This window comes from Trichosurus vulpecula, chromosome 3 (assembly GCF_011100635.1).
Source record: "Trichosurus vulpecula isolate mTriVul1 chromosome 3, mTriVul1.pri, whole genome shotgun sequence".
Classification (NCBI taxonomy): Eukaryota; Metazoa; Chordata; class Mammalia; order Diprotodontia; family Phalangeridae; genus Trichosurus; species Trichosurus vulpecula.
In genome coordinates this window covers 211,917,112-211,943,747 of record NC_050575.1, presented here as the reverse complement: position 1 = coordinate 211,943,747, position 26,636 = coordinate 211,917,112, and the positions used below count along the sequence as shown (strand labels likewise).

Genomic DNA, 26,636 nt, shown 5'->3' with positions numbered 1-26,636 from the left:
GAAGATCTCATTTCTCAAACATATAGAGAACTGAGTAAAATTTATAAAAATAAGAGCCATTCCCCAACTGATAAATGATCAAAAGATATGAATAGTTTTCAAATGAAGTAATCAAAGTTATCTATTGTCACATGACAAAATAGTCCAAATCACTATCAATGAGAAATGCAAATTAAAACAATTCTGAGATACTACCTCATTCATACCTATTAGATTGGCTAATAGGACAGAAAAGACAAATAGTGGAGGGGATGTGGGAAAAATGAGACACAAATGCACCATTAGTGGAATTGTGAACTGATTCAGTCATTCTGGAGAGCAATTTGGAACTCTGCCCAAAGGGCTATAAAACTATGCATACCCGAGGCGGAGCCAAGATGGCGGCTGGTAAGCAGGGATTAATGTGAGCTCCATACGGAGACCCTCCAAAAACTTATAAAAAATGGCTCTGAACCAATTACAGAATGGCTGAACCCACAAAACAGCAGAGGGAAGTAGGGCTCCAGCCCAGGATAGCCTGGATGGTCTCTGGGTGAGGTCTATCCCACACGGAGCTCGGAGCTGGGAGCTAGGAACTGAGTGGAGCAGAGCCCAGCCTGAGCGGCGTGGACCATCCAGACTAGAAGCCGGGCGGAGGGGGCTCTAGCGCCCTGATTCAGTGAGCTGTGGCAGTTACGAGACTTCTCAACCCACAAACACCAAAGACTGAGGAGAAGGTTAGTGGGAAAAGCTGCGGGAGTGGAAGGAGTTCAGTTCGGCTTCCAGCCCCGGGGGCAGCGGAGGTGGGGCAGCTACAGCTGTTGTTACTTCCGGCTCCAGGCCCACCTGGTGGGAGGAATTAAGTGGCGGATCAGAGCAGGGGTGCACAGCCTGCCGAAGATCTAAGCCCAGTTCGGGTTGGGGGTTGGGGAAGGAGCAGTGCTGGTGTGGCAGAGCTGGCACCTCCCCCCCAAACGTGGAACATAGAACTCGTTAGTCTACAAGCAGTCATACCCCACTGAAAAACTCAAGGGTCAAGTTAGTTGGCTGGGAATATGGCCAGGCAGCGAAAACGCACTGAGATTCAGTCTCAGACTTTGCATTCTTTCTTTGCTGACAAAGAAGACCAAAACATACAGACAGAAGAAATTAATAAAGTCAAAGAGCCTACAACAGAAACCTCCAAGAAAAACAGGAACTGGTCCCAGGCCATGGAAGAGCTCAAAAAGGAGTTGGAAAAGCAAGTTAGAGAAGTAGAGGAAAAATTGGGAAGAGAAATGAGAAGGATGCGAGAAAACCATGAAAAACAAGTCAATGACTTGCTAAAGGAGACCCAAAAAAATACTGAAAAATACACTGAAGAAAACAACACCTTAAAAAACAGACTAACTCAAATGGCAAAAGAGCTCCAAAAAGCCAATGAGGAGAAGAATGCCTTGAAAGGCAGAATTAGCCAAATGGAAAAGGAAGTCCAAAAGACCACTGAAGAAAATACTACTTTAAAAATTAGATTGGAGCAAGTGGAAGCTAGTGACTTTATGAGAAATCAGGATATTATAAAACAGAACCAAAGGAATGAAAAAATGGAAGACAATGTGAAATATCTCCTTGGAATAACCACTGACCTGGAAAATAGATCCAGGAGAGATAATTTAAAAATTATTGGACTACCTGAAAGCCATGATCAAAAAAAGAGCCTAGATATCATCTTTCAAGAAATTATCAAGGAGAACTGCCCTGATATTCTAGAGCCACAGAGCAAAATAGAAATTGAAAGAATCCATCGATCACCTCCTCAAATAGATCCCAAAAAGAAATCTCCTAGGAATATTGTCACCAAATTCCAGAGCTCCCAGATCAAGGAGAAAATACTGCAAGCAGCCAGAAAGAAACAATTTGAGTATTGTGGAAACACAATCAGAATAACCTAAGATCTGGCAGCTTCTACATTAAGAGATCGAAGGGCTTGGAATGCGATATTCCGGAGGTCAATGGAGCTAGGATTAAAACCTAGAATCACCTACCCAGCAAAACTGAGTATCATGTTCCAAGGCAAAATATGGACTTTCAATAAAATAGAGGACTTTCAAGCTTTCTCAGTGAAAAGACCAGAACTGAACAGAAAATTTGACTTTCAAACACAAGAATCAAGAGAAGCATGAAAAGGTAAACAAGAAAGAGAAATCATAAGGGACTTACTAAAGTTGAACTGTTTTGTTTACATTCCTACATGGAAAGATGATGTGTATGATTCATGAGACCTCAGTATTAGGGTAGTTGAAGGGAATATGCATATATATATATATGTTTATGTATACATATAAGTGATTGTGTATGTATGTATGTATGTATCTATGTGTGTATGTAGGTATATATGTGTGTGCTTTTATATATGTATATACATATATATGTATATACATATATATGTATATATATATATGTAAAAGAGAGAACAGACACAGGGTGAGTTGAAGATGAAGGGAAGATATGTAAAAGAAATAAAATGAAATTAAGGGATGAGAGAGCAACATACTGAGAGAGGGAGATAGGGAGAGATAGAATGGGGTGGATTATCTCGCATAAAGGTGGCAAGAGGAAGCAGTTCTGTGGGGGGAGGGGAGAGGGCAGGTGAGGGGGGAATGAGTGAACCAGAGTGAATCAGATTTGGCCTGAGGAGGGAATACCATACATACTCTGTTGGGTATCTTACCCCACAGGAAAAAGAGGGAGGAAGATAAAAAAAATAAAAGGGGGGGGATGATGGAGGGGAGTGCAGATGGGGGTGGAGGTAATCAAAACAAACACTTTGGAAAGGGGACAGGGTCAAGGGAGAAAATTCAATAAAGCGGGATGGGTTGGTAAGGAGCAAAATGTAGTTAGCCTTTCACAACATGAGTATTGTGGAAGGGTTATACATAATGATACATGCGTGGCCTAGGTTGAAGTGCTTGACTTCTTAGGGAGGGTGGGTGGGAAGGGAAGAGGGAAGAGAATTTGGAACTCAAAGTTTTAAAATCAGATGTTCAAAAACAAAAAAAAAAGTTTTTGCATGCAACTAAAAAATAAGATACACAGGCAATGGGGCGTAGAAATTTATCTTGCCCTACAAGAAAGGAAGGGAAAAGGGGATGAGAGGGGAGGGGGGTGATAGAGGGGAGGGCTGACTGGGGAACAGGGCAACCAGAATATATGCCATCTTGGAGTGGGGGGGAGGGTAGAAATGGGGAGAAAATTTGTAATTCAAACTGTTGTGAAAATCAATGCTGAAAACCAAATATGTTAAATAAATAAATTTAAAAAAAAAAAACTATGCATACCCTTTGACCCAGCAATACCACTACTAGGTCTGTATCCCAAAAGAGATTTAAAAAAACAAAAAGTAAAAAGACCTATATGTATAAAAATATTTATATCAACTCTTTTCTGGTGGCAACGAATTAGAAATTAAGGTGATGCCTATCAGTTAGGGAATGGCTAAAAAAGTATGCTTTGTGATTATGCTGGAACACTATTACACTATAAGAAATGATGAGCAGGATGCTCTCAGAAAAATCTGGACAGACTTATATGAGCTGATGCAAAGTGAAATGCACTGTGTACAAAGTAACAGCAATACTGTAAAATTACTAGCTATGAATGACTTACCTATTCTTAGCAGTACAATGTAAATTGAAGATAACTCTGAAAGATTCACAATGAAAAATAGTATCCACGCCCAGACAAAGAACTGATCGTATCTGAATACAGATTGAAGCATACTTTTTTTAAACTTTTTTCTTGAGAGGTTTTTCCTTTTTTGTCTATGTTTTCTTCCACAACATGACTAATATGGAAATGTTTTACACGACTACACATGCATAACCTATATCAAATTGCTTGCCTTCTCAATGGGGAAGAGAGTGGTGAAGGAGGAAGGGAGAGAATTTGGAACTCAAAGTTTAAAAACAAATGTTAAAACATGTTTTTAAATGTAATGGAAGAAAAAAAAATACAAAATAATTAATTCAAAAATTCTAGCTTCCCTTAATCAATAAGTAAAAGCAAAATCAAATATAAAATGATACCAGGAGTCAAAGCAACACATGCACACATGCGCACGTGCGCACACGCACACACACACATATGCACACACACCTCAAAACAAAATAAAAAATCCAATTTCAGTCAAAAATATCACTATAGAAGATTAAAAAGTAAAGAAACCAGAGGCAAGGAAGAAGCATAAAGGAGAGTATGGAAAATTTTTGGTCATCTACAGTGGTGTGCACATTAACTGGGATAAAGTAAAACATGTTTTGACTTATACAACATGCCATAATATTTCTTGCACCTTAAAAAACCTTTTAATTTGCAATATGAATTCATTTTGTTACAATAACTTATTTTTCATGATTTCAACTGAGTACACAAGATTTTGACACATTTTAAAATTTTTCATTGTGAAACCACATTTATCACATTGGTTACCTTTAATTAATAGTACATTTTTGCAAGTATAGCCTTGATTAAAGTCCATGGGTTTTCAATGAGGTATAAATCAATTAAATTTCCAAGGACACTTGAGTAGATTTGTCTCTATCACTTAGATTAATTTCTTAACCATTCATTACATATGACATAGTACAAAATTGTATTGCAATATTCTACATTTTGGAATTATTGTCAATTCCAGATCAATTCTGTTTCTGTACGACAAAATGTTTGTCAGAGAAGTCATCACTCTCTCAATGAACACATAACTTTTAAGCTCACTGGAAGTAAATTATACAGAAGTAGCTGCTAGTGCAGTAGATAAGAGTTCTGGGCCTTGAGTCAAGAATATCTGAGTTCAAATGTGACCTCAGATACTTACTAGCTATGTGACCCTGGCAAGTCATTTAACCTCTTTGCCTAAGTTTCCTCAACTGTAAAATGAGGATAATAACTGCACCGATCTCACAGTGCTGTTGTTATGAAGTGAGATAATATATGTAAAGCACTCAGCATAGTACTTGGCATGTAGTAGGTGCTATGTAAATGCTTCTACCCTTCTCCCTTCTCCCATCCTTAAAACATTTTTTGGAGATGAATGTTTTACGATCTAATGAAGATATGCAGATCTTACATGCTTACTTGGTCTTCTTCTATATGCCATTTTGCTATAGCTTTCAATGAAAAAGCGAATTTCATCAGCAAAATTTACTTTTTTTCCAATTTTAGTATTCCAGCTTTTTAATATTGTCTCGCCCATGACAAGTGCTTTGTCTTCATATCGATGATTAGCAACTCTCTCTTTACTGTTCTTCTCATTATCCTTTCAACTTCAGTCATCCTATGCTACATAGGAAAGCATTCCTTAACAACCCCTCCAGCTGCCAAATACCTATGAAGATCTTTCCCTGATTTCTAACGATAAATAAGGCCACTTCTAAGCAACAGTTTGTTGGTTCTCAGGATTCTGTTCTGTTTTCAACTGTATTCTCTTTTGTATTTTGATGAAATTGATCCTATTTCACTGCTGGCTTTAATGATACCTGAAACATTTGATATTCCAAACCAAAACCACTTTGATCTTAGAAAAATCAAATTGTGCTCTGTAGGAGCTACAAATCTTTGCATTCCTTGGAATAATACACTCTTCAAAACTACAAAATTAAAAATACAATAAAAGAGTACAAAAAAAATGTATGGCACAAAATCCCATTCTCAACTAACAGAAAACTAACTAGAGGTGAAGGAACCAGCTCAATCTAGTTTCATCTGCCCAAGTTCACAAATTCTGAATCAACTTAATGTCAGAGGAAACACACATGAAACCATATCAAAAGTACAATTTGTCTCAGGTAATTTATATACCATCCTGTATGGTCATGCAAAGTACAACACAACAAAACACACACTGGATAGAGCAAAAAACAAAAAGTTTGTTTACCCTTAATGTAAGGAAAAACAGAATAATTACATCTACAGAGGTGATGAAAACTCTAGCCTCTCTGCAAAACCAGACATCAATGGCTCAAATGCTTCACATGGATGTATAAATGTGATACAAGGCATTTTATCTGCTTCCTTTAAGGTATACGCATGAAACCACCTTTCTTAACAAAAGGCATCAAACATCTATTAACAAAGAATGAGGATCCTAATCACCACTTCTGCTATAAGGCAATTACACATTTATAGACCTTTCACAAAGAATTCACAATTTCTGTCACACAGAGACACACACCCACAGAAACAGACACAGATACAGACACAGACACACACACACCACACAGACACACACACCCACCCCACACAGACACAGACACACACACACACACAACACAAGGAAATATATTCACTACACAGCAAGGACTTTAAGGAGCACATTATTATCAATGTGGTAATTACTGAAAAAGCTGCCCAAAAGCATTGTAACATATATACTTGGTTTGTTGATTACTATAGTCTTACACCCAGTTCCAAACCTATACCTTATTCATGTACTGCAAATAATTTTTTTTTAAATCCAAGCATGCCCTACCTCCCACCCCCCGGAATAAACTCCTGACCACATAAATTCATGACCAGGAAACTCAACATCATGGAGACTGCTTGAGCTTTGCTATTCACATCTCATTAGCATTCTAAGTTGCTTTGCGCCTTTCAGACTGGAAGTCTAGAGAACAGAATAAAAAACATCTCCTATTATCCTCCCTTTATAGAGGATTCAAAATACCAGTCATCTCTTCATTTACTACCAGTTGCTCTGCTTGATTTCAACTCCAGCGTTTCAATTCTATAAATATTAATTAAGCATCTACTACGTGCCAGGCACTATGCTAAGTGCTGCAGATATAAATAAGAAAAAGACCAGCCCTGCTCTCAAGGAGCTTACAGTCTAATGGGGGAAGATGACACGCAAAAGGAAGCTCAAAAGCAGGAGAGAGAAAACCACCAGACAATATCCCATAAAAGGGCATGATATTTTGTGGAGTTCAAACCAAGCAAGAGCTGCTGATGGAAAATGGAAAGATATCTGGAAAGTTCTGAGCTCTCTATAAATGAAAGCTTTGAAAGAAGTATACTGCTCCACACTCCAGCCTTCCAGTTAGAGGGGACTGGGAAGATGAAAAGTGATGATTATCAAAAACTGAGTCAATTAGCATAATAATGAGATTTCAGGTGATCAGCTTTATTCTGGGAGTGGGAGTGAGGTGTGGGGGTGTTCCCGAGAGTTGAAACCCAGAAGAGCAACTGATGAGAAACGGAAACTCCATCACAACCATATTCATCATGCCCACTCTGGAAAAACTCATTACCAGGAAACGGATCATCATGGAGAATGCTCAACTTTTGCTCCTCCATCAATACCTTCAGGTGCTCCTGCCTCCCTAAGTGGAAGATAGAGCAAAAAACTCCTCCCATAGTTTCCCTTTATAGAGGGCTCAAAATCCAAGCCTCTTAATTTGCCATGAGCTGCTCTGCTTGGTTTCAAAAACACCATCATCATGCCCCATACACCAGGTATTCACTGGCATGATCCTTGATGCACTTTTCAGGTTCTTTTTGTGTATTGTCTTTCCCCATCAGGTTGTAAGGTCCTTGAGGACAGAGACTTTTTTTTTCTTATTTGTATCCTTAGTGTTTAGCATACAGCCTGTCATATAGTAGGTAATTAATAAATCTTTATAGTTTTGTATAAAGTACATTAAGAAGACAAGAGTGGATTTCATGCCAACATGGAAAACTTTTTTACTGAAAACATACCACCAACAAAATGTCAAGAACAATTGTTATTTAAAAAGTAGCATTTTTCAGAAACACAATTTGGGCTTACTGTTCATCTGCCCTAGCCTTAAATCCATTTAATCTCTCCTCAATGGAACTAAATATGGTTACCATATTAAGGAAGAAGTCAAACTAAAACACTGTACAGATCACTTAATATACATGGATCATATCAAGTTACATGACTCCAACAAAAAACAAATTAAACAGCTGCTTGATCTTGTAGAATCCTTCTCCAGTGATCTCAAAATATCAGCTGGATTAAATAAGTGCAAAATTCTTAACCTATAGCAAGGAAAGATAAATTGAAATCTGAGTTGGCATCCAAGGGTCATGCTTAACCAAAGAAAAAGACAATACCTACAAATACTTTGATTTCCTCTAAGCAAGGCACATTTAAGCATAAAGATATTAAGGAAAAGGTTATGGCTTTGGCTGAATATGTTAAGAAACTTAGTGGCATTCTAAAAGCAAAATGGGCAAAATATATTTAAAGTAACTAACACCTACACCAATCTAAACATATAATTCCTGAACTGTAAAATGGACAATAACAGATCTGGTGTTGCTATTGTAACAGATACTATAACAAAAATCAAAGTATTAATAACAAAACAAATGGCACAGAACATTAAGAGAGCTATCATTACAGAATGACACACAAAATGGAAGAATAAGATTAATGATGTTCACAAAGCACTTGATAAATAAGTCAAAAGCCTACAGAATCACTTTAGGAATAAACATACATCATTTCACAGAGCAATAGTAAAAAGGCTGACATTATATTACTGGATTTGTCAAATATAACTTAAAGTGGTTGTTTCAGGATGGAGCCTATGAAATTGACAAGATCCAAGGGTGGAATCAAAAGGCATTTGGTAGGCAATAAAATCCATTAGAACTTAAATAATGTCAACAAAAAAAAAATGTTGAACAAATGGCTGAGCAATGCAGATTTATTTAAAGAAATGGAAAGAATTATGGTAACAATTCAGGACCAAATCATCTTCAACAAAATTTACAGAGAGGTTAATCCAGAATGGGCCTGTACTTAGTGACCAAAGTATAACATATCAGTGTGGGCTGCAAAAAATTAGCCCCAAATGTCTAAAAAGACTTTCCTTCCTAAACTAAAGGACAACAAATCCACGTACTACAAATATGTTGCAATTATCTTTCAGTCATTTAATTAAGTCTAATTCTTTGTAATTTCATGGATCATAGCATGCCAGGTCTTTCTATCTTTCACTATTCCAAAAGTCTACCCAGGCTCTCAATTATTGCTTCCATGAAACTATATATCCATCTCAATCTCTGCCATCCCCTTCTCTTTTCGCATTCAATCTTTCCCAACATCATGGTCTTTTCCAATGATTCTCATCTTCTCATTATGAAACGAAAGTATTTCAGCTTCAGCTTTAGTATCAGTCCTTCCAAAGAACAGTCTGAAATAATTTCTTTAAGTATTAACTGATTTGACATCCTTGCTGTCCAAGAGATTCTCAAAAGTCTTCTCCAGAATTACAATTGGAAATCATTTCATCCTGCAGCAATTACCATTTCTTATATAGTCCAACTCTCATAGCCACACATCGATACTAGAAAAACCACAGCTTTCACTACGCAGACCATTGTCAGAAAGGTGATATCTCTTTTTAATATGCTGTCCAGATTTGTCCTACCTTTCCTCCCAAGTAGCAAATGTCTTTTTAATTTCATGGCAGCAGTCCCTGCCTGCAATGATCTTTGAGCACAAAAATATAAAATCTGACATGGCTTCCATTTCTTCTCCCTCTCATTTCCAGGAAGTAATGAGACCAATTGCCAAGATCATAGTTGTTTTTTTTTTATGTTTATGCTTCAAACAATTTTAACACTCTCCTCTTTTACCTTCATTAGGAGTCTTCTAAATTCTTCACTTTCTGCCACCAGAGTAGCAGTCTACATATCTAAAATTATGAATATTTCCTCCAGCAATCTTAATTGTAGCTTTTGATTCATCCAGCCTGGCATCTCAGGTGATATGCTCTGCATATAAGTTAAATAAATAAGGTGACAATAAACAGCTTTGTCATATTCCTTTTCCAATTTTAAAAAAATCAACTTTTCCCCTTACAATTCTAACTGTTGCTTCATGACACACATACAGGCTCCTCAGGAGACAAGATGATCTGGTACTCCTATCTCTTTGAGGACTTGCCACATGTTATTGTGATCCACACAGTCAGAGGCTTTGGTGGAGTCAATGAAGCAAAAGCAGCTATTTTTCTGAAACTCTATTGCTTTCTAAATAATCCAGTGAATGTTAGCAATTTGGTCTTAGTTCTTCTGCCTCTTCAAAAACCAGCCTGCCCTGAGCAAACACAGAGCAGGGCTCAGGGAACTGAATCACTGGCAGCTGTGATGGTTTCCTGACTTCTCAACCCACAAACAACAAAGACGATGGGAAAATTCTGTCAGACCTAAATGAAAGAGGAGTGAGGTCCAGCCACAGCCCTGGAGTGGCACAGGCAGCAGCAGGAGTGTCTGCTTCTAAAGCTCTTGACCCGCAGATGGTGGGGGGATCAAATGACTGCTCAAAGGGATTTGCAGGGATCTATTTGCTGGCTCTAAGATAGGATTCTCTTGCTTTGTCCATATTTGGATCTGAGTCACAGTCCTGAGTGGTGGTCCTGGGGTGAGGAGGAGCACTGGTGTGGTAGAGCTTGGGGGAGTGGTACAGACAGAATCCTCTTCACAGACCTAAAGCAGAAAAGAGTACTTACTGGTCACTCACAGACCAGAGCACAGGCCAGGAGAGGAGTAAACACCTCTCCTTTGAACACTGGAAGAAATGAAAATTTACAGGTTCCTGGAAATATCTCTAATGACAGCAGCACAAAACCCCTGAAGCTTGGGATAGTATAACCTCCACACTGAAAGCAGAGTCCTACCTTAACAAAGAGCTCAAAAGTCAAGTAATTGGCTGGGAAAATGAGCAAACAGTATAAAAGGACTCAGACCAAAGAATCTTTCTTTGTTGACAAAGAAGATCAAAACATACTGCCAGAAGAAGTCAACAAAGTCAAAATTCCTACATCAATACCATCCAAGAAAAATATGAATTGACCTCAGGGCATGGAAGAGCTCAAAAAGGATTTGTAAAAGCAACTAAGAGAAATAGAGGAAAAAGTGGGAAGAGAAATGAGAGGGATACAAGAGAACCATGAAAAACAAGCCAATAACTTCCCAAAGGAGACCCCAAAAAAATACTGAAGAAAATAACACCTTAAAGAGTAGACTAACTCAAATGTCAAAAGAGCGCCAAAAAGCCCATGAGGAGGAGAAGAATGCCTTGAAAGGCAGAATTAGCCAAATGGAAAAGGAGGTCCAAAAGACCACTGAAGAAAATATTACCTTAAAAATCAGATTGGAGTAAGTGGAAGCTACTGACTTCATGAAAAAACAAGATATTATAAAACAAAAGCAAAGGAATGAAAAAATGGAAGACAATGTGAAATATCTCATTGGAAAAACCACTGACCTGGAAAACAGATCCAGGAGAGATAAGTTAAAAATTATTGAACTACCTGAAAGCCAGGATCAAAAAAAGAGCCTAGATAATTATCTTTCAAGAAATTATCAAGGAAAACTGCCCTGATATTCTAGAGCCAGAGGGTAAAATAGAAATTGAAAGAATCCACAGATCGAATCCAGAAAAAGATCCCAGAAAGAAAACTCATAGGAACATTGTTGCCAAATTCCAGAGCTCCCAGATGAAGGAGAAAATACTGCAAGAAGCCAGAAAGAAACAATTTGAAAATTGTGGAAACACAATCAGGATAACACAATGTCTAGTAGCTTCTACATTAAGGGATCAAAGGACTTGGAATATGATATTCTGGAGGTCAAAGGAGTATAATGCTCCAAGGCAAAATATAGACTTTTAATAAAATAGAGGACTTTCAAGCTTTCTCAGTGAAAAGACCAGAGCTGAATAGAAAATCTGACTTTAAAACACAAAAATCAAGAGAAGCATGAAAAGGTAAACAAGAAAAAGAATTCATAAGGGACTTACGAAAGTTGAACTGTTTTGTTTACATTCCTAAATGGAAAGATAATGTGTGGAATTCATCAAACCTTTCTCAGTATTAGGGTAACTGAAGGGAATATATATATATATATACATATATATCGACAGAGGGCACAGAGTGAGTTGAATATGAAGGGATGATATCTAAAAAAATAAAATAAATTTAACGGGTAAGAGAGGAATATATTGAGAGAGGGAGAAGGGAGAGATAGAATGGGGTAAATTATCTCCCATAAAAGTAGCAAGAAAAAGCATTTCTGTTGGAAGGAAAGGGGGCTGGTGAGGAAGAATGAGTGAATCTTGCTCTCATCGGATTCAATTTGAGGAGGGAATAACATACACATTCAATTTGGTATCTTACTCCACAGGAAAAGAGGAGGAAGGAGATAAAAAAGGGGGGGTGATAAAAGGGAGGTCAGATAGGTGTGTTGGTAAGAAAAATGGGCTCCTTAGCAATTAGTTCAACCAAGTGCCCTTGAATAGTTTGCTTTTGTTCCCTTTGAGTAATTTAGTGTATTTCATTGAGTTTTACTAGGTGCTAAGCCCCAGGTCCAAACCCCTATTAGTTGTAAAACCTTAGTGGGTGTGGATTGGCAACTAAGGTGGGGCCCAAGGTAGGGCTAACTCCAGGGAGGGCCTAGTTTACATGTCTGGGAGAGCAAAGGCTCTTAGACCAAGTGGGTTTAAGTCGCCTCTTTGTGATGATTCTAGGTCGCATGGGTGGGTCGCATGGGTGAGTCGCATGTGTGACTCACCCCTGAAGCTGAAAAAGATATAAAACCAGGGGTTGACTTCCTCTTCCTTGGAGCTCTGTCCCACAGCAGTAGTGGCTCGCGTGACTCTGGGCCAGCCCTTGTTCTGAGCTCCCGGGCTCAACCTAGATGTTACTAACTATGAATCTGTATTTGGTCTGTCTGTTGATGTTTGTGATTTGTTTCTAATTTGCTCTGAAGTTCAGTGTGCTGGTCTCTTCCCCTGAACTAAGTGAATGATATTTGTATGCTGAATTAAAGTAAGCTTGTCAACCCCTTCACCTTGCTTTCCTTAGTTAAGCAGATCAAAAGAACATCTGCTGTTGGCAGCTTTCTGGGTGCTGGCTGTGGGTGGATCTTACACCCCCACAGAAGCTGCTAGCTGGATTCTTGAAACAATAGAGGAAGGAGGTAATCAAAAGCAAACACTTTTGAAAAGGGACAGGGTCAAGGGAGAAAACTGAATAAAGGGGGACAGGATAGGAAGTAAGGAAATATAGTTAGCCTTTCAAAACATGAGTATTGTGGAAGTATTTTACATAATGAAACTTGTGTGACCTATGTTGAATTGCTTGCCTTCCTAGGGAGGGTGGGTGGGAAGGGAAGAGGGAAGAGAATTTGGAACGCAAAGTTTTAAAAGCACATGCTCAAAAAAAAAAAAAAGAGTTGTTTTTGCATGCAGCTGGGAAACAGGATATATAGTGAATGTGGCATAGAAATCTATCCTGCCCTACAAGAAAGTAAGGGGAAAGGGGGCTGGGTCGGGGGGAGTGGGGTGAAAGAAGGGAGGGCTGACTGGGGAGTGAGGCAATAAGAATATATGCCATCTTGGAATAGGGGGAGGGTAGAAACAGGAAGAAAACTTGTAACTCAAAATCTCGTGGAAATCAATGTTGAAAACTAAAATATTAAATAAAAATGATAAAAAATTTTTAAAAAGGATTGATTTGTTTTGCTTGTATTTATATGGTATTAGATAAGATCTTTTATGTGACTGTTCGACAAGAAAAACAAGTAGAGCTGACAGACCCAAAGTGTTGAATAACTTTCTTAATTTCATGGTTTTATTCTGGAATGTTGATATTTGTACTAATGGTATGAAAGCAATAGTGGGTAAAAGTAGTGGCACCTTAGCCCAAATCAAGGCAGTGGCACCAAACTTTACTAGTTGTCATATTCTTTAGGATCACCCACTAACAGTTTAAAAAATAAAAAGGAGATTTCATTTAAGAATGTCCTTAATGAATCAATAAAAAAATCTCAACCTTTGAATATATGTATCTTTTTAATAATTTGTGATGAAATGGGAAACATATATAAAGCACTTCTGATGCATGCCAAAGTATGATGGTTGTCTCCAAGACAATCATTTGTGCAATTGTTTGAATTGCTAAATGAATGAACCACTTTTTTTCCACAGAGGATCATTTTTAGTAGATAGAACAACCGAGAGGCAAACTGGATATTCAGACTTGAGTAACAAGCAGACATTTTCTAAAAAATGAAACAAATGAACCTATCAGTTCAAGGGAAACAACTGACAGCATTTATTGTCAGTGATAAAATTTGAGCTTCCAAGTAAATATTAGAATTTTGGAAAACTTGTTTTTACCATAATGACTCTGACAGCTTCCCAATACTTAATGACTTACCTTATGAGAGCACTGGATAACATTAATGAAGGCTATTTTTGGATACCGTATATAATGAAATGTATCAACATTTGAAAGATCTACAGAATTGAGTGAACCAGTATTTTCCAAATGACCAATACATAATATTGCAAAATCATACATGAGTAAAAGACAAAGGGCAAGATAGACCAATGAATTTTAATGTTAACATAACATGAAAAATTCACTAATATAGTTTTAAATCCCATATTACAACTAACCCAATTATCTGAAAAAAGCTATGAAAATACTCTTTCTTCCCTTTTTGAACTACGTATCTGTGTGAAGCCAGATTTTCTTCATATACTTCAATCATAACAACATATCACAACAGAAAGAATATGAAAGCATGAGAATCCAGCTGTCTTCTATTAAGTCAGACATTAAAGAAATTTGTAAAAATGTAAAACAATGCAATTCTTCTCATTTTCGTTTACTTGGGAAAATATCGTTATTCTGTAAATACATATTATTTAAATTAACATGTCATGGGTCTATTATTATTTTTAAATTAATACACATTTTAAATTATCAGTTTAAATTTTTAACATAGTAAGTATCAATAGATACTTGATATCCAGTGTCTTCTTTCATTTTCAAGATAATTAAAACATAAATGCTATTAAAGGAGAGAGGGAGCACAGGACCTCTTAAGTCAGGAAGGTATGAGTTCAGGTTCTATCTATGACACACTGGCCATGTGGCCCAGAGAAAGTCACTTAAACTCTCACTGCCCTTGAAAACTCTCTAAGACTCTTAGCTTTAGAGAGAATAAGAATCTCCAGCAGGAGAGAGAATTTCCTTACCCAGGACATCACCGATACACCAATGAGACGACAAGTACTATCTCAACCCCTATCCCAAACACCTAGCACTGTACCTGATACATGGTAGGCACTTATTTCATGATTAACTGGTTGACTTTTACGGTTGAAATGTCTATCTCGACTTACTTAATGGTCTATATATAAAATCTACCATGAATAAAAACAAAAATTGTATTTTTCAACCTAGTATCAGGAGAACAGTAGCAAAATATGGCTCATTTATGTAGTGGAATCAGTTACCTCAATTTAGGCACATTGGGTCTTTATGATAATAGAATAAATGACAGAAAACAGGATTTGTTTGTTTACATTTTTAATAACTGATAACGAAAATGCATCAATGCAGAAAAAGGAGGCAATAACCTTTTCATGTAACTAAGAATTTTTTCCTCTACCCTACACACAAATATAATATTTACATCTAGAGTTTTTAGGCAAACAATTTTTAGAAGTGGAAATAAAAATGTCTGATTATTTCTATATTAAAATGAAATTTGTGACAGCCCTTCAAATACTGAAGACAGCTACCATGCCACTGCCGAGTATTCTCTTCTCCAGGGAAAAAATGCCCAGTTCCTTCAGTCAATCCTCAGATAATACTGACTCAAGGCCTTTTTACCACCTTGATGATGCCCCTCTGGGCATTTTCTGGCTTATCAATGTACTTCTTCAACTGTCATGCCTAGAAGTGAACAAAGTATTTCAGGCAAAGTCTGACAAGAGCAGGTACACTATTCTTAGAAGCTATGCTCTTCTTAATGTAGCCCAAAAATTATTAGCTCTTCTGGCAGCAACATCACAATGCAGATTTGTTGAACTCGTAGTCTACTAAAACCCCCAGATCTTTTTCACAATAATGGCTGTTGAACCATGTCTCCTCCATCTTGTACTCATGAAGCTGTAAAGCCTTACATTTACTCCTACTAAATTATACCTTAACAGGTTCATCCCAAAGTTTTACAGCCTAGAAGCATCCTTTTGAAATCTTACTCTAACATGCACTGTGTTAGATATCTCTTGTTTATGTCATCTGCAAATCTGATGAGCATATCTGATAAGCATGTCATCAATGACATTATCTAAGTCATCTATAAAAAGGTTAAAACATACAAAACCAAGTACAAATCACTGGGGTACTCCACCAACGATGTGACAAGGTAACATTAAACTGTTAACAACCGCTCTTTCAGTCTGGTCATCCAACGAGTTCTGAATTAAATCTATATCTATCTTCTCCATAAAAATAGTATGAGGTACTTTATCAAACCTAGCTAAGTTATATATCCACAACATAATATACTAGTTTACCAAACCTGTCAAAAAAAAGAAATTAGTTTGCTGTGCATGACTTGACCTTGATGAAGCCATGCTGGCTTTGTAATCACCATTTCCCTATCTACATGCTTCTTCAAAGAAGCAAAAATCAGTACTGCCAGAGGACAGTAAAGAGGTACATTGTGGGTATAAGCTTTCTGTAACACATGGTACATACTGAACTATTAAAGAAAATTAAAATAAAAGAGGTCATCAAAGAACTGTATGAGTGAAAAGATACAGGCCTGCCCAGTTGGCAAAAGCAATGGATAATCAATGAATAGCCCAATTGTTCTACTGACATATCCCTTAATATTAAGAAAAGGCACAGCCAAAATAGTGGCTGGAAAGCAGGGACTTGCCTAAAGCTCTCCCCTAGGACCCTCCAAACACCTACAAAAAATGGCTCTGAACAAATTCTAGAAATGCAGAGCCCACAAAAGAGCAGAAGGAAGCAGGGCTCCAGCCCAGGACAGCCTGGATGGTCGCTGGTTAAGGTCTATTGCACAGAGCTGGGAGCAGAGGGGAGCAGAGCCCAGCATGGGCTGCACCTGGTCCAACCAGACTGGGAGCCAGGCGGAACAGGCCCTAGAGCCCTGAATCAGTGAATTGTGGCAGTTACCAGACTTCTCAACCCACAAACACCAAAGACAACACAGAAGGCGAGTGGGAAAAACTGCTGGGACAGAGTGAAAGGAGTTTATAGTTGGCCACTGCCCCAGGGACAGCGGAGGTAGGACAGCTTTGAGGCTGCTTACAGAACTACAGCTGCAGTTGCCTCAGGTCCCAGGCCCACCTGGTGGGAGGAATTAAGTGGCAGATCAGAGTGGGAGTGCAGAGCCTACTTAGATCTGAGTCGCAGTGCATGTTGGAGGTTCTTGGTGGGGGAGGAGGGTTGCTGTGGCAGAACTTCCTGTGTAGAAATAGCTCTGAAAACAACAGTGCAGCCCCTCAAGCTTCGAACAACAGGCTCTCTACTCTACAAGCAGTCATACCCTGACAAAAAGTTCAAGGGTCAAGTAGTTCGCTGGGAACATGAACAGGCAATGAAAACAGACTCAGATTCAGAATCAGACTTTGGAATCTTTCTTTGGTGACAAAAGAAGACCAAAACATACAGCAAGAAGAAGTCAACAAAGTCAAAGAGCCTACATCAAAAGCCTCCAAGAAAAACATGAACTGGTCTCAGAGCACAAAAAGGGTTTGGAAAAGCAAGTTAGAGAAGTAGAGGAAGAATAGAGAAGAGAAATGAGAGAGATGCAAGAAAATCATGAAAAACAAGTCAATGACTTGCTAAAGGAGACTGAAGAAAAAAAATACGGAAGAAAATAACACCTTAAAGAATAGACTAACTCAAATGGCAAAAGAGCTCCAAAAAGCCAGTGAGGAGAAGAATGCCTTGGAAGGCAGAATTAGCCAAATGGAAAAGCAGGTCCAAAAGACCACTGAAGAAAATACCACCTGAAAAATCAGACTGGAGCAAGTGGAAGCTAGTGACTTTATGAGAAATCAAGATATTATCAAACAGAACGAAAGGAATGAAAAAATGGAAGACAATGTGAAATATCTCATTGGAAAAACCACTGACCTGGAAAATAGATCCAGGGGAGGTAATGTAAAAATTATTGGACTACCTGAAAGCCATGATCAAAAAAAGAGCCTAGACATCATCTTTCAAGAAGTTATCAAGGAAAACTGCCCTGATATTCTAGAACTAGAGGGTAAAATAGAAATTGAAAGAATACACAGATCAACTCCTGAAAAAGATCCCAGAAAGAAAACTCATAGAAACATTGTTGCCAAATTCCAGAGCTCCCAGATCAAGGGAAAATACTGCAAGCAGCGAGAAAGAAACAATTTGAGTATTGTGGAAAAACAATCAGGATAATACAAGATCTAGTAGCTTCTACATTAAGGGACTGAAGGGCTTGGAATACGATAGTCCGGAGGTCAATGGAGCTGGGATTAAAACCAAGAATCACCTACCCAGCAAAACTGAGTATAATGCTCCAAGGCAAAATATGGACTTTCAATAAAACAGAGGACTTTCAAGCTTTCTCAGTGAAAAGACCAGAGCTGAATAGAAAATTTAACTTTCAAACACAAGAATCAAGAGAAGCATGAAAAGGTAAACAAGAAAGAGAAATCATAAGTGACTTACTAAAGTTGAATTGTTTTGTTTACATTCCTACATGGAAAGATAATGTGTGGAATTCAAGAGACCTTTCTCAGTATTAGGGTAGCTGAAGGGAATATACATATCTATGCATGCATGCATGTATGTATGTATGTATGTGTGTGTGTATGTATGTATGTGTATATGTGTATATATGTATACGTATATATGTATACGTATATACACACATATACATATGTACACATATACATATACATATATACACATATATACATATGTGTAGACAGAGGGCACAGGGTGAGTTGAATATGAAGGGATGATATCTAAAAAAATAAAATAAAATTAAGGGATGAGAGAGGAATATATTGAGAGAGAGAGAAAGGGAGAGATAGAATGGGGTAAATTATCTCACATAAAATTGGCAAGAAAGAGCAGTTTGTTGCAAGGGAGGAGGGGGCAGGTGAGGAGGAATGAGTGAATCCTGCTCTCATCGGATTCAACTTGAGGATGGAATAACATACACACTCAATAGGGTATCTTACCCCCACAAGAAAGGAGGAAGGAGATAAAAAAGGGGGGATGATAGAAGGGAGGGCAGACGGAGGAGGAGGTAATCAAAAACAAACACTTTTGAAAACGGACAGGGCCAAGGGAGAAAACTGAATAAAGGGGGACAGGACAGGAAGGAGCAAAATATAGTTAGTCTTTCACAACATGAGTATTGTGGGAGGGTTTTGCATAATGATATACATGTGGCCCATGTTGAATTGCTTTCCTTCTTAGGGAGGGTGGGTAGGAAGGGAAGAGGGGAGAGAATTTGGAACTCAAAGTTTTAAAAGCAGATGTTCAAAAACAAAAAAACTTTTTGTATGCAACTAAAAAATAAGATACACAGGCAATGGGGCGTAGAAATTTATCTTGCCCTACAAGAAAGGAAGGGAAAAGGGGATGAGAGGGGAGGGGGGTGATAGAGGGGAGGGCTGACTGGGGAACAGGGCAACCAGAATATACGCCATCTTGGAGTGGGGGGGAGGGCAGAAATGGGGAGAAAATTTGTAATTCAAACTGTTGTGAAAATCAATGCTGAAAACCAAATATGTTAAAGAAATAAATTGCATTTAAAAAAAAAAAAAAAAAAAGAAAAGAAAATAAGATATACTGGCAATGGGACTTAGAAATCTATCTTGCCCTACAAGAAAGTAAGGGAAAAGGGGATGGGGGCAGAGGGGGGTGACAGAAAGGAGGGCTGACTGAGGAATGGGGCAATCAGAATATATGCCATCTTGGAGTGTGGGGGAGGGCAGAAATGGGGAATAAATTTGTAATTCAAACTCTTGTGGTAATCAATGCTGTAAACTAAAAATATTAAATAAATAAATAATAATAAGGAAAAGGTGAGGAAGAACACCAGTCATACTATATGATAGTCCTGTGGAGAACTTGCAAAAGGTCATGGATAAGGTTTGCAGAAGAGGCAGAAATATGGATTAACTGTGATCTATATCATTGTAAGGAATACCCACACAGATCAGAACATACATGTGTTTGAGTATGAATATTTATTGATGCAAAATGTACTGTAAATCTGTCAGTGTATGTTCTCTTTCTATTGGCACAGGTCATAACTCTTCTAAACTTGGTCTTTGAGTATTTCCATGGCCAAAATATAAATCACCTTATAGCCAATCTGGTGATAAGCTCTAGCAAATTTAAGTAGGACTATATGTAAGCCATCAAATCTTTGATTATATAGGTTAATGATAAGGAACTAATTTCGTGAAAGGGGAACCCATTCTACTGCATAGAGAATTCTACTTCAAAGAAAAGTTTTTCTATAATAAATAAAAATCCACTTATAATAAGGAAAAATCCACTTTCACCCATTAGTCTTGATTCTGTCTTCTGGAACAATGAATGCAGAATAAATCTGCTGTTTCTTCCTTCTCTAATAGTCCTATGAATATTTCACGGTAGTTGTCATGTTTCCTCTTAACATTTATCTGTATTACACATTCAACTCAGTAAGAATTTATTAAACATCTACCGAATGCAAGGAAGCAAAATACAAAGACAAAATGAAAAAGTTTCTGACTTTAAGGAGTTTGTAAGGAGCAACACACCACGAAATATGTACACAGATAAGTACAGATTGTTCTAAAAGCCCTAGTGCAGTTTTAAGTCGTAATAGCTTTATAGTTTTAAGCTTTAACAGCCAGTTTAAAACCAGACTAAAACTTTTGGGACATCTTGCAAATACAAGATAAGCTAAGGAAGGAAAGCATACTTTGACCAAAATAAAGCCAAAGCCAAAAAACCACCTTCCCCAAGCTTTGAAGGATGCTAAAGATTCTAATAAGTAGAAACAAAAAGGCAGGATACTCCAAGCATGGCAGCAGCCTACCCAAAGGCACAGAAGAAGGAGGATGCAAAGTTGAACCTGGGTGCAACCAAATATTCACAATTCTTTCAAACATTGTTGAAAGTTAACTATTTAACACTACTGATGGTCATATATTTCTTTTCTTACATAAAAAGTCACACTTCAGAATACACAGAAGAAATGCACTGAGTCCCTTGGGATTTTGTGTAGGTTCTTCCTGAATAAACGGGTTGACAAAATGTTTAAAAGTCACCATTGAATGTCCTCTAGTACAAAAAATGTTGTTCTTAAAATGTGGCTCCTGACCTTGTATTCCAGATGTCATATGCTAGATGTCAACAGCAGAGTGCAGGAATGCTCCTGGGACTGGGCTCTTCACTAGTCTTTGTGTATGCTATATACTTTTTTAAAAGAGTCACAACATACTCTAGCATCTAACCAGGATCCATGTATCTAAAGGCATCAGGTCTATAGAACACAAACTCCTTCTTAGGTTTCCCCTACCCTGACCAAGGGCAATTTTTTTTAAATGTAAGTACGGGATTTTATACTTGTGTCTAGTAAATGTCTAGCTTATTGATTGGAGCCCCATGTTCATTCTAGCCTATCAAGGTCCTTTGAATTCTGACTCTTTCATAAATCATATTAACTATACCTCTCGACTTTGTGTCACTTTTATATTAAGTATGTCATATCAAATGCTTAATCTTTTAAATGTAATATTAATATTTGTGTCAGTCTAATATTAGCCACACTTTCTGTCTTCATTTGAGTTATTAATAAATCTGCTGAAAAGAAGGCCTCTCTCCAGTTTGATGCTAAGTTATTAAACAAATATTCATTGGACAGGATTGTTCAATTGCTAGTAATCAACTATATAAAAATTACAAGCATATGCCTTCATCCTTTCCATTCTCCTGCTGTGATGTTTCTGCCACTGTTTCAAGGTCAACTGAGGCAGTTCATGAATGAGCTTGATAATTCTTTGATTAGTTCATTCTTATATTTTTTGCTACCAGCTAAACTAGTACCACTTTGGAGCAAGAGAGAAAGTTCCAAAGTTTAGGCTTTGGCCTTGGGATTGAGCATCTAAAACTTCTTCAGGAAATAGCACACAAATGTTAAAGACACACTTCAAGAAGTCAATATTTAATCAATGTGGAGACTCCCTTCAGTAACAGATTTTTACCCTAAGGCATCCTAGTAGATATTCTTAGCAATATGATATGCCTAAAAAATTCATGGCCCATTGAGTCTGTCAACTAGCATTTGTTAAGCACCTACTATGTGCCAGATGCTGTGATAAGTGCTGGTGATACAAAGAAAGGGAAAAAAAAATCCCTGCTTCCAAGGAGCTCACATGAATGAGACAACATTCAAATAAATACACAGGATAAATTGGAGATACTCAAAAGTGGGAAAACACTAAGATTAACAAGGACTTAGAAAGGTTTATGGCAGAAAGTGAAACTTTGCTGGAACTTGAAAGAAGCCGGGAAGCTAAGAAGCAGGGATGAGGAGAGTGTTACTAACATGGGTAACTGCCACTGAAAGTGGAAAGGAGTGTCATGCATGAGGAACATCAAGGAGGCCAATGTAACTGGATAACAGAATTTGTGGAGAGAAGTAAGGTAAAGAACACTGGAAAGGTAGGATGGAGTTGTGAAGGGATTGTGAAGGTTGTGAAGAGATTTAAAAGCCAACTAATGGACTTTATATTTGATGCTGGAGGTGATAGGAACCGCTAAAGTTCACTCAATAGGTTATGACATAGCCATGCCTGCACTGTAGGAAGATCAACGTGATGGCTGAATGGAAGATGGAATGGAATGGGGAGAGACTTGAGGCAAATAAACCAACCAGCAGACCATTGCAATAGTCCAGAAATGAAGTGATGAGGGCCTGTACCAGGATGACAGCAGTGTCAAAGGAGAGAAGGGGGCATATAAAAGACGTGTTGTGAAGGTGAAGGTAGAAATGACAGGACCAAACACCTGTATATAAAGGGGGGGTGGGGCGTGAAAATGATAAGAAGTTGAGGAAAGAACCTAAGTTAAGAGTCTCAGTGACTGGGAGAAGAGTGGTACCCTTGACAGTAATCTTGAAGTAATCATTTCATTACCAAAAATGATGAACACAAAAGAGAAAGAAAGAGAGAGAGAGAGAGAGAGAGAGAGAGAGAGAGAGAGAGAGAGAGAGAGAAAGGAAGGACGAACAAGAAAGAGAGAAAGAAAGAAGAAAAAGAGAAAAAGAAAGAAAGGGAAAAAAAGAAGGAAGGACGGAAGGAAGGGACTGATTCAATAGTACTTTGCAAACTTCAAAGCACTATGCAAATGTGAGCTATTATTATCAGCTATCACTCTACATCTTCATATACCATCATCCCATCTCCCCTAGGCAATGTTCCTAGGCCAATCAACATTGAGTTATTCCTCATAATAGCTCAGAAAAGTTAAGTATCATTTCTCTCAACCAAAAATGGTTTTGACTCATAGAGAAGCTCTAAAGAACACTACAGGGAATTTCATACATTCTTTGGGTAACAAATCATTATAATCCTTTGAAATTACAAAAAAAAAATTTTTGGCAAAAAAGTTATAGCTTTTCTTTTAGATGTATACTACATATTTACTATTAGTCAGCTGAAACAGTCTCTTTATTCAGTGATACATATGTGCGATTTCAGGAGTTATAATTTTCCTCCTTGAAAAGACAAGTTTTAGCCATGGAATATGTAGCTAAAATCTGCCTCTGCTTGTTCACATGATTCTTGTAAGGATACAAGGAGATAATGTATGAAAAAGCACTTTGTAAACTGGAAAGAGATAAATCAACATAAAGGAACAGTGTTTGCAGTGCTATTCAATCTCTTTAATATAGCAAATTCTGAACTGTCTAAAAATCGAGGTTCCATTGAAAAATTTGTTACTATAGCTTTATTACCCATTCCTCTGCAAAAAAAAAAAAAAAGGTCACAAGGTTATGAAAACCTTCTAAGGAATTAATAAAACCCTCTCCATTAGGCACATAGATATGTGCTCATAGTTCATTTATAGTTCATAGGTATATGAATTATACAGACATATAGTTCAAAAGACACTAGCAACTTGGCAGAGCTTCTCTTGCGCAAGCAAAGATAAAGCAACACTTTTTATATAATAGGCAGGAATATTAAATCAAGAAGTCACATTCTCCCTACAGTAACCATGCAAAATACAATCCTGTCCAAGTAAAATCAGATTTTAATTCCAGTATCTTCTCATTCCAACTAATAAATTGTTTACGGCAGCATAACCCACCATGCACAGGGCATGGTCTTCACTCCTCAGACGATGCTGAAATCCAGTCGAATTTTGCCCCTTACTCTACCACACAAAAAGACCACTGGAACGATAAAAAAAAAATATTCTGCTGACTAAAATGTTAATTTGCAGTGTGCAACAGAAAACTATTGTAAGCACTAAGTATTATGCTCAAACAAACTGTTTCAGATGTGGCTCATTAAACTGACATGTAGAATACTTTAACCAGTATCCTATAGTAATGCAGTGATTTTTAAAAAAATTTTTTACACTGAACTAGATCACTGAACAGAACATTTCCATACACACAGCAGAACACAAAAATGGGATTCTACATGAAACCATGAATCTCTACTTCATAGAACTTGCTTCTTAAAAAGCATGTAATAAATTTTACATGTCACTTTCAAAACTGTCATCCTTGTTCATGCTTCCTTCTGAACTTCCTTCTGTTCTCTGCTATTTTTTTTAAATGTTTCAATGGTCCTCTTTTTCTTTTTAATCACTATTGTTAATCTACTCTACACTCCCTCTGACACTACCTCAAATTAATGGAGATAAAGAAGAAGAGGGCAGGGAACCTCCTAACAAACAAGCTTAATCAAACAAATTCGAAATGTTGCTGTATACAAAAATGTATGTCTCTATGCCTTATATCCATCACCTCTCTGGCAAGAGGTGGGTTTCATCAGAAGTCCTCTGAAGACATAGTCATTGCATTGGTTAGACTTAAGTCTTTCAAAGATGTTTTGCTTAAAACGTTGTTAACCTTGTGTATAAATTATTCTCTTGGATCTGCCCATTTCATTCTACATTAATTCATACTCCCCAAGTGAATTCTCTGAATTCACTTTTTTGCGATTTCTTATGGCACAATGATATTCTACTATATTCACATACCACAATTTGTTAAGCCATTCTCCAATTGTCTAAAAAGCAATTTAAAGTACTCCCCTTACAATCTAGTTCTTGTATTTTCTTTCCTCTTGCCTTTTAATTCCCCCATCAAGATTAGAAAATGTGACTTACTTGTGATAACTATTCTTCCTCCCTCTTAACAATCCTACCCCAAACCTCAATGTTTCCAAGTTGAGTTTGATGTACTTCAATACCAAACTCTATGTATGTGTATGCATGTGTCTGTGTGCGTGTGTGTGTGTGTGTGTGTGTGTGTGTGTGTGTATGAGTTCAAACTTCAGTTTATTCATTTCAAATACAAGTTAGGTTTATCTGATGCCCACTTCAATACATTTGTATATTCTCACATACCACAATTATGAGAAACATCAAATTCCATCACCTTCCTCCTTCTTTGTATAATAATGTATTTCTCATTTTATCCTCCCTTCTCTTTCCCCTCTTAAAACTTTCAGGAAAAAACCAATTTACCCACAAGTCCTCTATTTTTCCTGTCTTAGTGCCTCAATATCCTTTGAAGATAATAATTTTCTGAATGGATGCTTATTTCTTTACACCCACTAGAATGTTACCACTCCATCATCACACACCTTCTTCCAATTGCTCAGATAAATTTTCTTTTCTAAGTTCTCTTGACTCTGTGTTTCTATTTCACAATTCCTACTGCAACATCAATCTTTTCATAAGAAATACTTGAAAGTCCTCTATTTCATTAAAGATATATTTTTCCCTGGTAAAATTATGCTCAACTTGGTAGATAAGGTTATTAGTTTATTCTTGGTTATAAGACTATATATTTTGCTTTTTGGAATCTTGAAATTCAAGAACTTCTCTCATTTTTGGCTGAAGCTATCAGGCCTTCTGTGATCCTGACTATAGTTCCTTAATACTTTAATTGTTCCTTTCTAGATTCTTGAAGCATTTTTTTTCTTTGATGTGGAAATTCTGGATTTTGGCTATAATGTTCCTGGGATTTTCTTTTTGAGGTTCTTTTCAGAAAATTGGTGGGTTCTTTCCAACTTTACTTTGCCCTTTATATAATAGATCTAGGGATCTATTTATGGTTGCTTGGAATATAATGTCCAAGCTCTTTTTTTTAATCATGGTTTTGTGGAAGACCAATGGTTCTCAAAATTATCTATCTTTAGCCTATTTTCTATGTCAGTTGCTATGTACATTGGAAATCTTATATTTTCTTCTACTATTTTAATCTTTTGATTTTTCTAACATTTCTTACACTCTCAATGGCATCAACAATTTCTTTGGGTCTTCTCTAGTATCAAGGATTCCATTTCGTGGCTAAGGTTTAGTATTTTCTCTTCTAAACTACTAGGAGTTTGTTTGTTTTGTTTGTTTGTTTTCAGAAAAGCTTTTATTAGAGTTTTTAAAATTTTCTTCCTTTATTTCTTCCAGTATTTATATATTCCTTGCAGAAAACCAATTTCTTTTTCTTTTAAGTCTCTACTTGCAATTATTATGAAGATAGATTTTCAATTTTTTTGTACTGGTTGGTGTTTTCTTTGATTC

At 37.2% G+C, this 26,636-nt stretch overlaps 1 protein-coding gene across 2 annotated transcripts in view; it reads right to left on the bottom strand.

Moving 5' to 3' along the window:
- The window catches only part of BABAM2 (BRISC and BRCA1 A complex member 2), a 597,459-nt gene that overhangs the window by 462,286 nt on the left and 108,537 nt on the right, over positions 1–26,636 (bottom strand). The window lies entirely within an intron of this gene.